General features: G+C 38.9%; 1 protein-coding gene and 1 long non-coding RNA gene across 2 annotated transcripts in view; both read right to left on the bottom strand.

Annotated features, from left to right (window-relative positions):
• Nucleotides 1–17,528, bottom strand: part of LOC133554093 (uncharacterized) — a 261,586-nt gene that overhangs the window by 178,111 nt on the left and 65,947 nt on the right. The window lies entirely within an intron of this gene.
• The window catches only part of LOC133554092 (vitamin D3 receptor A), a 197,647-nt gene that overhangs the window by 178,111 nt on the left and 2,008 nt on the right, over nt 1–17,528 (bottom strand). The window contains exon 2 of the mRNA XM_061902481.1: nt 12,996–13,138. The gene's annotated coding sequence lies outside the window, so the exon portion shown is untranslated. The remainder of the gene's footprint in view (nt 1–12,995; nt 13,139–17,528) is intronic.

Here is a 17,528-nt window from a genome sequence, read left to right as displayed (position 1 = left end):
AGGCCTTTAATCAATGATACAATAAAATACAATTAGTAACATTTGCTACCAGATTGAAACCTTCTTTCTCTCGTATTACTACTCGCACCTCACAGCTAACGTTACCCATTCCACTACTTCTCTGCTCCGCGAGGGCGTATACGTATGTGGCGTATGAAGTGACAGTATGTGACATATGTAAGAAGGTGCGCTTGTTTTAAGTCTATGTGAGAAGGAGAGACAAGAAAGAGTGAGAAAAGCCTGTAGTGTAATGCCAGCAGCTAAAAGCAACTGCATGAGAATGTAGCGTATTTCCTTGAATTGCCGCCTGGGCGCTAATTAGTTTAAAAGCTCTTCTCACTCCGGCGCTTACCAAAGGCATGCGGTAAATTTAGGCCTGCGCTTAAAAATTTGAGTGTAATGTAAGGATACCATCATGAAAAGCACATTTAATAAAAAAAAACATTATGGTCTTACCTTTACTTATAAATGAAGTCCATGCACAGCTCCTTCAGATCAAAAGTACTGATAACTTGTTTATAGAAGTCTTCCTTGTCTTTCTTCAGTTTTAAAAGTCTCTCTGTCTCGATGGAGATCTTCCTTTATTACCTCCTGCTTCGATTGAAAGTCCAGTTTAGAAAACTGTTTTATTTTAGATATGTAATCCTCCATGTTAAAAGTGCAAGCGAGAGGAAAAAATAAACGATCTCTGCTCACTCTTGCTGCTTGTTGTCACTTCTTCTGCAGCCGAGTTGTCGCAAGAAGGATCGCTAGCGCCCTCTACCACCAGGAGGCGGGAGTCATTTAATGACTCATATTTGACACACGCAGCTACGGTATATTAATAAAATATAGCTGCTTACTGTTTTTTTTAGCATATTCAATAGCTTGGACCTTAAATCCTGCTGAATAGCTCTTAATCTTCTTCCCTTTATGTGATTTCAAATGATTGAAATCAGCCTCCTCCATTTTGAAAATGATGACAAGTGAAGTGTCACTCGTGACGTGACGAGTTTGACCCGGCGGAAATTCTAGGCATACGCTAATTATTTGGCAAAACGAGTTTGACCCGGCGTTAATCCTGAGCCGGCGGTAATGCTAAGCATGCGCTAATTATTTTGCAAAACGACTTTGACCCGGCAGCAATTCTAGGCAGGCGCATACTATATACCCGGCGGCAATTCAAGGAAATATGGTAAACTCCAATATCACCCTATAGTCATTTTCTATATTGCACAGAAACAAACCTGCGATATCTCGAATATATTCCATATATCGCCCAGCCCTATGGGCAACATTCCAAAAAAGTGCAGTTCCCCTTTGTGCCTTAATGTCCCCGTTAAAAAAAGAATGGGTGTGTATTTCCAAAGTTATTTTTAGAGATAAAAGCGGAGCTATTAAACATTCCTAGAGAGAGTAACCACACCTCTCTAAACCTGTGTTGGTGCTCAGTCAATCGCATTCATAAGCAGGGTGTGATTGTTACAAACACAGCATAGGTAAACAGTTTTTTTCAGTGTAGCCAAATATTTCAAGGCATTCCTTCCAGGTCTATGGAGAAAGGCATTAAAATGAAAATGAAAATGAAAATGATTGTGCATGAAAGCCAGCCTTTCGGAGCAGAGACAACAGTTGTGTGTATCCTGTTGAGCACGCCAAAGAGGTTTTTGTGGCGAACGCATTCTTGGCCTCGTGGGAACGCAACATCAAACTGAAGCACTTAAGCTAAATCTAAGTCTTTAGCATTGTTCACATCTGCGCTGCGTCCGGTAAAAGCTGAAGATTCCAGAAGGCCTCCACTTAAACGGTTAGGTGAGCCGCGATTTGGGCTGATCTCTCCCAAGCGCCTTATGGCGGGCGGCCTTTGAAACCAGACCTAATCCCGCCGGCCACAACGCTCGCTACGTGTATATCGCGACCGCGCAAACTACTTCCCATAAGGAACCCATTACAGCTTGTTCATAAAGGATTTAGCAGTCACATGTGAATGCAATAAAGCGGTATGAAAATAATGGGCTTTCCAACTTCCTTTAGTGCTGATTTATTCTTTGCAACATGGCCGCTTCATGAAAGGCTTTATAAATTGCATGTGTGGACAGGCTTTCCACTCACACACTCAAACATGTCCTCTGAACATCATGAAGGTAAGTCTAAAATAACTTATTCACTTGTTATGCTATTGTCTGGCACAGTAATGAAGAATAATTAGAAAGGTAATCTTGTGTTATTGTTGTCACGTTTCGGGCGCTCGCTACTAATAGCGTATCTGCGGTTCTTCCAGACGTCGCTCACTTACAGCCTGACCACTTCCTCCTTTACCTTCGAGAGAGAGACCGTACCCACGCTAATGTTTCCTCTCTGTGGTTTTTCTTTGCGTCCACAAACCAAATAATGTAATAGCAACAAATAAAAAGGTTTCCTTTCAATGAATATCATTTGACCCAACTCCTTTATTTCATTTAGTGTGTGTGTGTGTGTGTGTGTGTGTGTTACCACAGCGAGATCAAGGTTGTTAAGAGTACACAGTCTTAGAAGTGTACTAAAAAGTGTGAGCCTTGATGCAAGAATTTCTAATTCACCAATATTATGTAATGATATGAACATTTCATATAACGGTTATCGTGATCAAAATGATCACAGCTATCGTAATCGCGATAATGTTGTATGTGCTCAAAAAAGTACTTATAGACACACCAAAATGTTTTAACAAAGTTTTTTCTTTACTAGAATAAATAGACACACCATTACAAAACCCACTATTTTGCATGTTTTGTGTTTCTTATGCTTCACTGATAGTGTGTTAATCTTAGAATTGGATCTGCTTTTTTTTTTATACATTGGTTGTACCGCAGCACTTTAAAGATGTATTTAAAAGAAAACAGACCGAAATCTATTATTATTATTTATTAATTGTGGCAGGCGTTGTAAGGTTCTACTCTGTTCAGCGGTTCTTGAACGCACCGTAAAAATATCGCCGTCTCACATTCCTGTTCTGAAAGAGCATAGTTTGTAGGTTCAATGTGCCCAACTAAGTAAAGTATTTGCATGAAATTAGATTGGGGTAGGTTGTTTTTTTAATTGGGAAAGACATTAATGGCTTTTATTTTCATGTTAGCATTTAAGCTAGCCATCTGACACCAGTCAGTCAGTGGGTTCACCAAAGTGCAGTTACCAGTCATGGTTTTTCTGTCATTTTAATTTAAAAACGGCAACACTAACCGTCCGTCCGTCGTTTTTTTAATTGGGAAAGACGATAATGGTTTTTGTTTTAATGTTAGCATTTAAGCTAGTGTCAGCCAGTCAGTGGGTTTACCAAAGTGCAGTCACCAGTCATGTTTTTTCCGTAATTTTAATTTAAAACAGAAACACTAACTAACTACGGTTGCAAAGGGGTGGAAAGTTTCCGGAAATTTACCACGGGAAGTTTGGAAATATTTACTATTTTTGGATTATTTAAAGTTGCACATTGTCCATGGGAATTAATGGGCACATATGGGAATGAATGGGGAATTACAATAAGGATATATTATTGGGCACTTGTCTATATGCTGCCTTATCTTTGTTGCATTTTTGACATAGCTCTTTGCACTCTATTTGCAAATGTACACCGCCTTTCTGCCTACATTGGTTGGGGTGAAATGTCTCCACACATCAGATGGTGTACTTGACATTATTCTGTTTGTATTTATTTATTCTTGTAAAAGACTAATGCAATGCCACACACGGATATAAATGGTCAGCTGACCAACTGGAGTAGTTTTTAAAAATATTTGACTGATGGACAAATGAATAGAAATAGACGAGATTAATAAATGAAGAGTCAATCAGCATGCTAAATCAAACTATACATTCTTGTATGACAACAGAATGGCTAGCAGAACAGAAGGCAGAGGAAACTACACATTTTCATTTACTATTTTCAACTTGAACTTTACACATCACAGAAAAGTCAATTTAATAGAAAAACACAATTTAAAAAAGTGTCACTAACCACACAGATTTTTAAACGGTAAAATGCACGCTTGACCGTCAGCTTGTGAAGGCCGGATGACATTGCAGCCTAAATGCAAACCTGTTTTAAATCAATCTTTTGCCAGGACAACAGTGTCTATTTAGGGCACATGCTCACCCTCCCGCTAAGTTTAATCTGAATAAATCACTGATTCACGTCAATAGACCTCTGAAACAACCTTTGAATCATGTCAGACGGGCTTGACAAACAGCGGTGTCATCAATTAGTCCCGCACGCAGGCACACACACGTCTTAAGTCACAGACGAAGCTAAGCAACAAGTGCAGACATATTGTATCTGCATTGGCACGACACACTGCTGTGTAAACAATAAGCACGGCGAGCAGCAAACGGTGCCTTTTGATGGCCGCCAGGTAGAGTATTGGCGCACACGTGCGCTACACATTGTTGGGAATTAGCTTACATATCAAAACAGGGCATTGCACTGTGAGGCCCCACATGCATCTGTTATCATTTTACAACCTGTCTTTTACCCTGCTAAAGACCAAAAAGGCAACAAAGTGCACGAATTTATCGCCTCATTAGAGGACGGGAAAAAAAACAAACATGCATGCTCTTCTATCCCACTGAGGTAAGAATAAATGTGTAGAAGGAACTTTTATAGGACATCAGTGGGCCGTGACAAACAGTGAGGTTTCATTATGCCAGTGTTTTACAACCACTGTGTCGCAGCACACGGGTGTGCCGTGGGAGATTATGTAATTTCACCTAATTGGGTTAAAAATATATTTAGCAAAGCAGTAATTATAGTCTGCAAATGATGTGTTGTTGTTGAGTGTCGATGCTGTCTAGAGCTGGGCAGAGTAACTTTTAATACTCTTCCATATCAGTAGGTGTCAGCCGGTAGCTAATTGCTTTGTAGATGTCGGAAAAAGAGGGAGGCAGCGTGAAGGTAAAAAGGTAACTAATGCTTAAACCAAAAATAAACAAAAGGTGAGTGCCCCTAAAAAAAAGGCTTTGAAGCTTAAGGAAGGCTATTCCGAACAAAACTAAAACTGAACTGGCTACAAAGTAAACAAAAACAGAATGCTGGACGACAGCAAAGACTTACTGTGGAGCAAAGACGACATCCACAAAGGTACATCCCAACATGACATGACAATCAAAAAGGATAAAAACAAGTGAAATACTCTTGACCGCTAAAACAAAGTAGAAGCGGGATATTTCGCTCAAAGGAAGACATGAAACTGCTACAGGAAAATACCAAAAAAAGAGAAAAAGCCAGCAAAATAGGAGCGCAAGACAAGAAGCAAAACACTACACACAGGAAAAGAGCAAAAAAATGAAAATAAGTCAGGGTGTGATGTGACAGGTGGTGACAGTACACCTACTTTGAGACAAGAGCTATAGTCATGCATGCTTGCTTATTCTTTAAAGTCATATCCAACAATTGCGACGACAACTTTTTACTGTCAACTGAGTTGTTGTTTAATGTTTTCTGCTGGTGGTGTGCCGCCGCATTTTTTCAATGAAAAAAATGTGCCTTGGCTCCAAAAAGGTTGCAAAACACTGCATTAGAGGATAGGGGGGGAAAACAAACACACGCATGCTCTTCAATCCCACTGAGGTAAGAATAAGTGTAGGAGGAACTTTTATAGGACATCAGAGGGCCGTGACAAACAGTGAGGTTTCATTATGCAACATTACGAAACCGAATCATGGAGTGGTGATAAGCCAAAAAACAACATTGAAATCTATAATAATACAAATAATAGCAAGAGAGCCATTGCATTGTCACAACAATAATAACAGAAGAAATTAACAAATTAAAAAGATGGTTTGACAAAATACAGACTCTTTGAATCCCAGCAAAACTAAAATAATGCTATTTGGTAACAGTAGAAGAGAAAGTCAATGACAAATAGACGTAGACGGAATAGAAATTGAAAAAAGTGAATAAAACCAAATTTCTAGGTATAATGATTAATGATAAACTGAACTGGAAATCTTGTGTAAAAAAGACCGTATACAACATAAAGTAGCAACAAACACGCCAATAATGAATAAAGCAAAACATGTTCTAGACCAGAAATCATTTTATATTCTCTACTGCTCACTAGTGTTACATATCTGAGTTGTTGTGTAGAAATTTGGGGAAATAATTACAAAAGTACACTTCATTCTAGTCTGCGGGCGATAGAGCGTTTTCCGTTCGGGCTCCAGTACTCTGGAATGCCCTCCCGGTAACAGTTCGAGATGCTACCTCAGTAGAAGCATTTAAGTCTCACCTTAAAACTCATCTGTATACTCTAGCCTTTAAATAGACTCCCTTTTTAGACCAGTTGATCTGCCGCTTCTTTTCTTTCTCCTATGTCCCCCCCTCCCTTGTGGAGGGGGTCCGGTCCGATGACCATGGATGAAGTACTGGCTGTCCAGAGTCGAGACCCAGGATGGACCGCTCGTCGGGACCCAGGATGGACCGCTCGCCTGTATCGGTTGGGGACATCTCTACGCTGCTGATCCGCCTCCGCTTGAGATGGTCTCCTGTGGACGGGACTCTCGCTGCTGTCTTGGATCCGCTTTGAACTGAACTCTCGCGGCTGTGTTGGAGCCACTATGGATTGAACTTTCACAGTATCATGTTAGACCCGCTCCACATCCATTGCTTTCGGTCCCCTAGAGGGGGGGGGGGTTGCCCACATCTGAGGTCCTCTCCAAGGTTTCTCATAGTCAGCATTGTCACTGGCGTCCCACTGGATGTGAATTCTCCCTGCCCACTGGGTGTGAGTTTTCCTTGCCCTTTTGTGGGTTCTTCCGAGGATGTTGTAGTCGTAATGATTTGTGCAGTCCTTTGAGACATTTGTGATTTGGGGCTATATAAATAAACATTGATTGATTGATTCATTCATTCATTAACGGTGTTACAAAAAAGATCAGTTATAATAATACATAATGTTGGATATATAGAACATACAAACACTTTGTTTATTCGATCAAAAATACTGAAATTCCACGACATAGTGAATTTGCAAGCAAATTAAAATTATACACAAAGCAAACTATACCTGCTACCCAAGAATATACAGCAATTCTTCTCAAAAAAAGAGGAGAAACCTAATCTTAGAGAAAAATGTAATTTAAAACATTTGTATGCACGGGCAACACTTAAGACCTTCAGGATTTCAGTGTGTGGAATTAAATGATGGAAATGATTAAGCAAAGCAATCAAACAATGTAGTAATGTGATCCACTTCAAGAAACTCTTCAAACTTGAAGTGTTTACAAAGTACAAAGAAGAAAAACCATGACAAACATTCTGAATAGATTTCATCCCTCCATTCATTTTTTCAAAATAGTCTTACTCATCTTACCATATGAAATGTAACTTACTTCACAGAGTATTTTTTTTATTGTGATTACTTAAGGAGTATATTGTGAGTATATTGAGAACAGGAAGCGAACAAAGGTTTTAGCAACTGTTATGTAAAAGAAAAGGGGTAGGATTAAATCAACTCTGCTCCTTCCTACTCCTTTTCCAACATGTTGAAAAGAGAATCTGGAAATTGTGATGTATCATCTTGTATGCTTGCATGTTTGAAATAAAAAACTCAATGTGAAGCAAAATGGACATGTTGTACGGTATAACTTCAAAACCCCACAGTTTAGTACGTACAAATTGTTTTAGTTATATTGTAAAACTCACAAACGTTGTTTGGAGTTATGAATGAAGAATCCATACGAGTAGAATCGCTAAGGATAAATACAAGACGGAGCAGCACTTGTACTTCCGGTTAAAAGCACTAAACAAAAAAGGGAAATACGGCAGATATTCACTCCACGCAAACTCTTCCAAAAGATGGAGCCATAGCACGAACAACAACACACCTTTTCAGTGTCTGTTGAAACTAGTTGTTAAAATTCTAAATACTATGGCCGTTAGCAGAGAAATATCTATCAATTAGCTGCACTAATTTATAAGCAGCAGAATTGAAAGTGTAGGAAAATAGTCCGGAATTAACAGTATTAAAAATCTAAACATTATGGCCGTTAGCAGAGAAATAGCTGTCAATTAGATGCACAAATTTATAAGCATCAGGGTTGAAAGCGTAGGAAAATAGTCCAGAATTTACAGTATTTATTCTCAGGCCACCACAGGGATATGATGATGATAACCGTAGAAGCAGAAATGGAAGTTGTGACAAGGTGCAGGTAGCACAGCACAGATTGTCTCCTTCTCAGCTACCCAGAACAACATGGCTGAATCCAAAATAAGAACAATGACAAAAAAATTTTTATCGTACTTGAATTCATGCAGAAAAAAACAAAAAATAAGCTACAAAAAAAACAACATAAATGTTTCTGAGAACACAAGTGGCCCGAGAGGCAAATGACAGTTTTTTCCAGACGTGTGAATAGGAAATCATTTTCAAAATGTCAGCTGCACGCAATAATGTACAGAAAATCACTACTTTTACTACTTTGTTCCTGCGGAAACATGCCCTTAATGTGAAGAAACTCACCCCATAGCACCCTTGCACGTTTACTATATACAGCAATCAATGTATTTTTCCACTTGCATGACAGTTAAGAATGCTTAAAAAGCACGGCTCAGCGACTCGTCTTCAGCAACACCCATGCATCAAAGGGAGACTGAACAGTTTGGGGGTTTGAACTTTATTTATACTGAGGTTAAAGTATTTTTACACAAAAAATAAGCGGTACAAAATGGATGGATACACAGAAAAAGCTTGACTGCGTACGGAACTTGGCTGAATGCTAAACCCGGTGCGCCCGTCAATTCTATAGAAGCAATGTAAAATGCACAGTTTGACCCTGTAACAGACTATTCATTAAATTACATTATGCAATGCACTAAAAACATTTCTTGGCACTGCCGTTAAGTTACAATGACAGCAACTCTCATTTGGACCAAGACCAAACTCATAAATTCAATCCACTTTGTTTTGTTCCTTCTTATTTTGTCTGTGAGCTTTCAAAAAAATGACAGAAGATGGCTTGCATGACTATCGGAAGATAGAGGAAAAATATTGCTCATTTGAAAAAAAAAAAAAGCACTGTAAAAAGGTATTTTGTATATATACCGTATTTCCTTTAGTATGCGCCTGCCTAGAATTACTGCCGGGTCAAACTTGTTTCGAAAAATATTATTTTTATTAGTGCATGTCTAGAATTTCCGCCGGGTCAAACTCGTTTCGCCAAATAATTAGCATATGCCTAGAATTTCCACCGGGTCAAACTCGTCACGTCACGAGTGACACTTCACCTGTCATCATTTTCAAAATGGAGGAGGCTGATTTCAATCATTTGAAATCGCATAAAGGGAAGAAGATTAAGAGCTATTCAGTAGGATTTAAGATCCAAGCTATTGAATATGCTAAAAAGAACAGTAAGCAGCTGTGTTTTATTAATATACCGTAGCTGCGTGTGTCAAATATGAGTCATTAAATGACTCCCGCCTCCTGGTGGTAGAGGACGCTAGTGATCCTTCTTGAGACTACGCGGCTGCAGAAGAAGTGACAACAAGCAGCAAGAGTGAGCAGCGATCGTTTATTTTTTCTTCTCGCTTGCACTTTTAACATGGAGGATTACATATCTAAAATAAAACCGTTTTCTAAACTGGACTTTCAATTGAAGCAGGAGGTGATAAAGGAAGACCTCCATCGAGACAGAGAGACTTTTAAAACTGAAGACAGATAAGGAAGACTTCTATAAACAAGTAATCGATGCTTTTGATCAGAGGGAGCTATGCATGGACTTCAATTATAAGTAAAGGTAAGACCATAATAACATTTTCTTTTATTAAATGTGCTTTTCATGATGGTATCCTTACATCACACTCAAGTTTATAAGTGCAGGCCTAAATTTACCGCTTGCCTTTGGTAAGCCCCGTAGTGAGAAGAGGTTTTAAAATAACTAGCGCATGCTTGCCTTTACCGCATGCCTTTGGTGAACGCCGGAGTGAGAAGAGGTTTTAAATTAATTTGCGCCCCAGCGGCAATTCAAGGAAATACGGTTAGTGATAGAACATCTGCATATTTATATATAGATATTGTAGTACAGTCACCATTCTCATATGCATTTATCGTGTACAACTTATATCTATGTTTCTTTCCTAATGTTCACCTGTGTATTTATTAGGGCTGTCAAAATTAACAAGTTAACTCATCTGATTAATCACAAAAAATGATGGCATTATTATGTACACTCATGCAATTTATACTGACCGTGCAAGCTCTTTCACCTTAACTGCCATACGGTCAGTGGTCAGATCAATGCATGAGTCACTACAAAAAAAAACACACTGGCAAATTTCACTCTTTTCAAAATACAGCCTGAAGGAACTTTAGATAAAACGGCTTCCATGTTTTGTGTAAATCAATGGATTCAAGTAAAATCTTAAAAAAAAATGTTCCTGGATGAAATATTGACGATAACATTGCATTTCTGTACAAATATTGACATATTGTTTTAACTAATTTCAATAATGCAAGCAAACAATCACCTGTGATTAATCAAGATTAATCCAATTCCAAAATGTGATCAATCTGATTTAAAAAATGTATCATTGCACATTTTTAACACTTTGTCCGTGGTCACTGGCTAAAGAATTGAACAGAATCCTCCAAGTGATTTGGGGGTAGCACCTCAGTCATTTACCCTTAACAAATCTAAAAAGAATCTTGCAGCTTTCACCACTTTGTTGGCTGTAAGACTTGCTTTGCTAAATTGCAAGGCAACATCGCCTCCTTGCCACACCCGCTGAATTAAAGATGTTCTGCATTGCCATTGAATGAAAGCTTCAAAAACTACGGGGTGCCTTTCTGACATATGTTGGAGAAACTGATCTCCAAATTACCCCTGATTGAAACACAATTGAAATGTGGGTGGTTGACGAGCCTTTTGTGTGCTTGTGGGTTGCACATGTCATCAATTCAGGGGTGTCAGAGGGCCACTTTTAACAATGAGTAATATATTAATATACATGTACTTATATAATACATTAACAATATATTTTTTTACATAAGCTGTAAAAATAATTACAATTTTACTTTAAAAAAACTGGCAGCTCAGCCCCCAGAAGTTTACAGTAAAAGCAGTGAGGTTTTTACAGCATTAAAAAAATAGAATAAACGGAAAAACAATACCACTGTTTTTAGCTGTAAAATTCAAACAACAGAGCTGCAGATTTTAAAATATTGTTATTTAATTTTTATTTTATTTTTTTCGTCTTTTAATGTTTTAGTGTCTTATTGTATGTTAGTAGAAAACAACACAAAAGTTGATTTAACGGTAAAAAATTCAGTCGGCGGAATTATATATTAAAATAACCGTGTTATACTCCATATCAGTAGGTGGCAGGCGGTAGCTAATTACTTTGTAGATGTCGGAAACAGGTGTCTAATGCTTAAACCAAAAATAAACAAAAGGTGAGTTCCCCTAAGAAAAGACTATGAAGCTTAGGGAAGGCTATGCAGAACAAAACTAAAACTGAACTGGCTACAAAGTAAACAAAAACAGAATGCTGGACGACAGCAAAGACTTACTCTGGAGCAAAGACAGCGTCCACAAAGTACATCCCAACATGACATGACAATCAACAATGTCCACACAAAAAAGGATAAATATTCTTGATTGCTAAAACAAAGCAGATGCGGGAAATATCGCTCAAAGGAAGACATGAAACTGCTACAGGAAAATACCAGAAACAGAGAAAAAGCCAGCAAAATAGCAGCGCAAGACAAGAATTAAAACACTAAACACAGGAAAACAGCAAAAAAGCCAAATAAGTCGGGGTGTGATGTGAAAGATGGTGACGGTACATCTACTTTGAGACAAGAGCTAAAGGCATGCACGCTTGGTTATGCTTTATAGTCATATCCAACAATTGCCACAACTTTTTACTGTCAACTGAGTTTCCATCAAATATGGAATGCACTCCCAACAGGTGTAAAGAAAAAGTTGATCTCTATCCTCCTTCAAAAGTGCAATAAAACAACACCTCCAGGCAACTACAACCCTACACTAACACCCTCACTCCACCACATCCCACCTCCCCGGATTGCAAATAATCAAATGTAATTAATCAAATGTATGTACTTGTTGTTATGCTTTCTGAGCTCGCTATGTTCACTGCTCGCTATACATTAACTACCAAGTCAGACCTACACTGTTACAAAGTACATTTCTCACATGATACTATTGTTGATGACTGAAGTGCTGATATCAACCAAACCTAACCCCCTTCCACATCCCAACCCCCAGATTGTAAATAATTCAATGCATATACTCTTATGATTAACCTGTGTGATGACTGTATTATGCTGATAGTATATATGTGTACCATGAATTGATTAACGTGGACCCCGACTTAAACAAGTTGAAAAACTTATTGGGGTGTTACCATTTAGTGGTCAATTGTACGGAATATGTACTGTACTGTGCAATCTACTAATAAAAGTCTCAATCAATCTCAATCAATCATTTAATCAATCCTTTTTTTAATGATTTCTGCTAGTGGTGTGCCTGTGGATTTTTTTCAACGCAAATAACCCAAAAAAAGGTTGAAAAACACTGCTTTAGGAGACATGTAGAGATCACATCTTTACAGTCTCTTTACGGCGTCTTCCCTCCCGTGTTTACATCACAAATGCACGCTAATCTAATGCTCTTGTTGCTGCTCATCATTTTCAGCAAACACACACACACATGTGGAATGTGGAGGGAAGCAGCAGCTGCCTCACACACACACACACACACATACGCAAACACAAAAACCACAAACACCAAGCACAAAAAAACATTACAGGGCCTAGTGTGTGCTGGAAAAAGTGTGCAGTCTGCAATGCGAAATAAGCATGCAGGCTGTTGCTTTGCAGTGTACCCTAAAGGAGGGGAAACAAAGAGAGAGGGGAGGGTCTGCATGATGATGTACAGACCATGTGCTCTATAGTAGCAGCATGCACTATATGGCCCAGTGTGTGTGTGTGTGTGTGTGTGTGTGTGTGTGTGTGTGTGTATCTTACCTGATGTGGCATATCAACGTTCGCTGTGTGCAATGGTAGCTGAAAGGTGGGTGGGCGGCAAAAATGTTGCAGCCAAGGTGGGCAAATTCTCCGAGCCAGGCCTAAGAAATCCTTCCCGGCGAAAAACTTTTCCTCGGTATAAACTGTCAACAAGAAGGAGGAAAAAAAAAAAAAAGGGGAGTGAATTAGGGGCAGAAACACGGTCAGTCAGGGGGGAGGAGAGAACAGAAAGGGGGTGTAGTAGGTTCAGGTTTGCACAGATGACGCCCCCTTTTTAGTCTTGCATAAATGCAAAGGAAAATGTCATTTAAGCCAGTGTTTTTCAACCTTTTTTAAGCCAGGGCTCATTTTTTGCGTTGAAAAAATGCGTAGGCACACCACCAGCAGAAATCATTCAAAAACGAAACTCAGTTGACAGTAAAAAGTTGTCGTCACAATTGTTGGATATGACTTTAAAGCATAAGCAAGCATGCATGACTATAGCTCTTGTCTCAAAGTAGGTGTACTGTCACCACCTGTCACATCACACCCTGACTTATTTTGACTTTTTTTCCGTTTTTTTGTGTGTAGTCTTTTAGTTCTTGTCTTGCGCTCTAATTTTGGTGTTTTTTTCTCTGTGTTTTCCTGTAGCAGTTTCATGTATTGCTTTGAACGATATTTCCCGCATTGACTTTGTTTTTATCCTTCATCCTGGGGACATTGTCATGTCATGTTTGGATGTACATTGCGGAAGCCATCTTTGCTCCACCGTAAGTCTTTGCTGTCGTCCAGCATTCTTTTTTTGTTTACTTTGTAGCCAGTTCAGTTTTAGTTTTGTTCTGCATAGCCTTCCCTAAGCTTCAATGCCTTTTCTTAGGGGCACTCACCTTTTGTTTATTTGTTATTTATGCAGTAAATACCTTTTTTACCTGCATTCTGCCTCCCGCTGTATCGACATCTACAAAGCAATTAGTTACCTCCTGCCACCTACTGATATGGAAGAGTATTACACGGTTACTCTGCCCAGCTCTAGACAGCACCGACACTCAACAACAACACATCATTTGCAGACTATAATTACTGGTTTACTAAAAAAATATTTTGAACCCAAATAGGTGAAATTAGATCAGTGTTTTCCAACCTGTTTTAAGCCAGGGCACATCTTTTTGCGTTGAAAAAATGCGTAGGCACACCACCAGCAGAAATCATTCAAAAACGAAACTCAGTTGACAGTAAAAAGTTGTCGTCACAATTGTTGGATATGACTTTAAAGCATAACCAAGCATGCATGACTATAGCTCTTGTCTCAAAGTAGGTGTACTGTCACCACCTGTCACATCACACCCTGACTTATTTTGACATTTTTTCCGTTTTTTTGTGTGTAGTCTTTTAGTTCTTGTCTTGCGCTCTTATTTTGGTGTTTTTTTCTCTGTGTTTTCCTGTAGCAGTTTCATGTATTGCTTTGAACGATATTTCCTGCATTGACTTTGTTTTTATCCTTCATCCTGGGGACATTGTCATGTCATGTTGGGATGTACATTGCGGAACCCATCTTTGCTCCACAGTAAGTCTTTGCTGTCGTCCAGCATTCTTTTTTTGTTTACTTTGTAGCCAGTTCAGTTTTAGTTTTGTTCTGCATAGCCTTCCCTAAGCTTCAATGCCTTTTCTTAGGGGCACTTACCTTTTGTTTATTTCTTGTTTATGCATTAAATACCTTTTTTACCTGCATACTGCCTCCTGCTGTATCTACATCTACAAAGCAATTAGCTACCTCCTGATATGGAAGAGTATTACAGGGTTACTCTGCCCAGCTCTAGACAGCACCGACACTCAACAACAACACATCATTTGCAGACTATAATTACTGGTTTACTAAAAAAAATATTTTTACCCCAAATAGGTGAAATTAGATCAGTGTTTTCCAACCTGTTTTAAGCCAGGGCTCATTTTTTGCGTTGAAAAAATGTGTAGGCACACCACCAGCAGAAATCATTCAAAAACGAAACTCAGTTGACAGTAAAAAGTTGTCGTCACAATTGTTGGATATGACTTTAAAGCATAACCAAGCATGCATGACTATAGCTCTTGTCTCAAAGTAGGTGTACTGTCACCACCTGTCACATCACACCCTGACTTATTTGCACTTTTTTGCTGTTTTCTTGTGTGTAGTCTTTTAGTTCTTGTCTTGCGCTCCTATTTGGCTGGCTTTTTCTCTGTGTTTTCCTGTAGCAGTTTCATGTATTGCTTTGAACGATATTTCCCGCATTGACTTTGTTTTTATCCTTCATCCTGGGGACATTGTCACGTCATGTTCGGATGTACATTGCGGTAGCCATCTTTGCCCCACAGTAAGTCTTTGCTGTCGTCCAGCATTCTGTTTTTGTTTACTTTGTAGCCAGTTCAGTTTTAGGTCTGTTCTGCATAACCTTCCCTAAGCTTCAATGCATTTTCTTAGGGGCACTTACCTTTTGTTTATTTCTTGTTTATGCATTAAACACCTTTTTACCTGCATACTGCCTCCTGCTGTATCGACATCTACAAAGCAATTAGCCACCTCCTGATATGGAAGAGTATTACAGGGTTACTCTGCCCAGCTCTAGACAGCACCGACACTCAACAACAACACATCATTTGCAGACTATAATTACTGGTTTACTAAAAAAATATTTTGACCCCAAATAGGTGACATTAGATCAGTGTTTTCCAACCTGTTTTAAGCCAGGGCACATTTTTTTGCGTTGAAAAAATGCGTAGGCACACCACCAGCAGAAATCATTAAAAAACGAAACTCAGTTGACAGTAAAAAGTCGTCGTCACAATTGTTGGATATGACTTTAAAGCATAACCAAGCATGCATGACTATAGCTCTTGTCTCAAAGTAGGTGTACTGTCACCACCTGTCACATCACACCCTGACTTAATTGGATTTTTTTGCTGTTTTCTTGTGTGTAGTCTTTTAGTTCTTGTCTTGCGCTCCTATTTTGCTGGCTTTTTCTGTAGCAGTTTCATGTCTTCCTTTTGAGCGATATTTCCCGCATCTACTTTGTTTGTATCCTTCATCCTGGGGACATTGTCATGTCATGTTGGGATGTACATTGCGGAAGCCATCTTTGCTCCACAGTAAGTCTTTGCTGTCGTCCAGCATTCTGTTTTTGTTTACTTTGTAGCCAGTTCAGTTTTAGTTCTGTTCTGCATAGCCTTCCCTAAGCTTCAATGCCTTTTTCTTAGGGGCACTTACCTTTTGTTTATTTCTTGTTTATGCATTAAATACCTTTTTACCTGCATGCTGCCTCCCGCTGTATAGACATCTACAAAGCAATTAGCTACCTCCTGATATGGAAGAGTATTACAGGGTTACTCTGCCCAGCTCTAGACAGCACCGACACTCAACAACAACACATCATTTGCAGACTATAATTACTGGTTTACTAAAAAAATATTTTGAACCCAAATAGGTGAAATTAGATGAGTGTTTTCCAACCTGTTTTAAGCCAGGGCACATTTTTTGAGTTGAAAAAATGCGTAGGCACACCACCAGCAGAAATCATTCAAAAACGAAACTCAGTTGACAGTAAAAAGTTGTCGTCACAATTGTTGGATATGACTTTAAAGCATAACTAAGCATGCATGACTATAGCTCTTGTCTCAAAGTAGGTGTACTGTCACAACCTGTCACATCATACCCTGACTTATTTCGACATTTTTTCCGTTTTTTTGTGTGTAGTCTTTTAGTTCTTGTCTTGCGCTCCTATTTTGCTGGCTTTTTCTCGGTGTTTTCCTGTAGCAGTTTCATGTCTTCCTTTTGAACGATATTACCCGCATTTACTTTGTTTTTATCCTTCATCCTGGGGACATTGTCATGTCATGTTGGGATGTACATTGCGGAAGCCATCTTTGCTCCACAGTAAGTCTTTGCTGTCGTCCAGCATTCTGTTTTTGTTTACTTTGTAGCCAGTTCAGTTTTAGTTCTGTTCTGCATAGCCTTCCCTAAGCTTCAATGCCTTTTCTTAGAGGCACTCACCTTTTGTTTATTTGTTATTTAGGCAGTAAATACCTTTTTTACCTGCATTCTGCCTCCCGCTGTATCGACATCTACAAAGCAATTAGCTACCTCCTGCCACCTACTGATATGGAAGAGTATTACACGGTTACTCTGCCCAGCTCTAGACAGCACCGACACTCAACAACAACACATCATTTGCAGACTATAATTACTGCTTTGCAAAAAAAAATATTTTTAACCCAAATAGGTGAAATTAGATCAGTGTTTTCCAACCTGTTTTAAGCCAGGGCACATTTTTTTGCGTTGAAAAAATGCGTAGGCACACCACCAGCAGAAATTATTAAAAAACGAAACTCAGTTGACAGTAAAAAGTTGTCGTCACAATTGTTGGATATGACTTTAAAGCATAACCAAGCATGCATGACTATAGCTCTTGTCTCAAAGTAGGTGTACTGTCACCACCTGTCACATCATACCCTGACTTATTTCGACTTTTTTGCTGTTTTCTTGTGTGTAGTCTTTTAGTTCTTGTCTTACGCCCCTATTTTGCT

The sequence above is a fragment of the Nerophis ophidion genome, linkage group LG06, assembly GCF_033978795.1.
Source record: "Nerophis ophidion isolate RoL-2023_Sa linkage group LG06, RoL_Noph_v1.0, whole genome shotgun sequence".
NCBI classification, from domain to species: Eukaryota; Metazoa; Chordata; class Actinopteri; order Syngnathiformes; family Syngnathidae; genus Nerophis; species Nerophis ophidion.
This window is presented reverse-complemented; position numbering and strand designations above follow the sequence as displayed.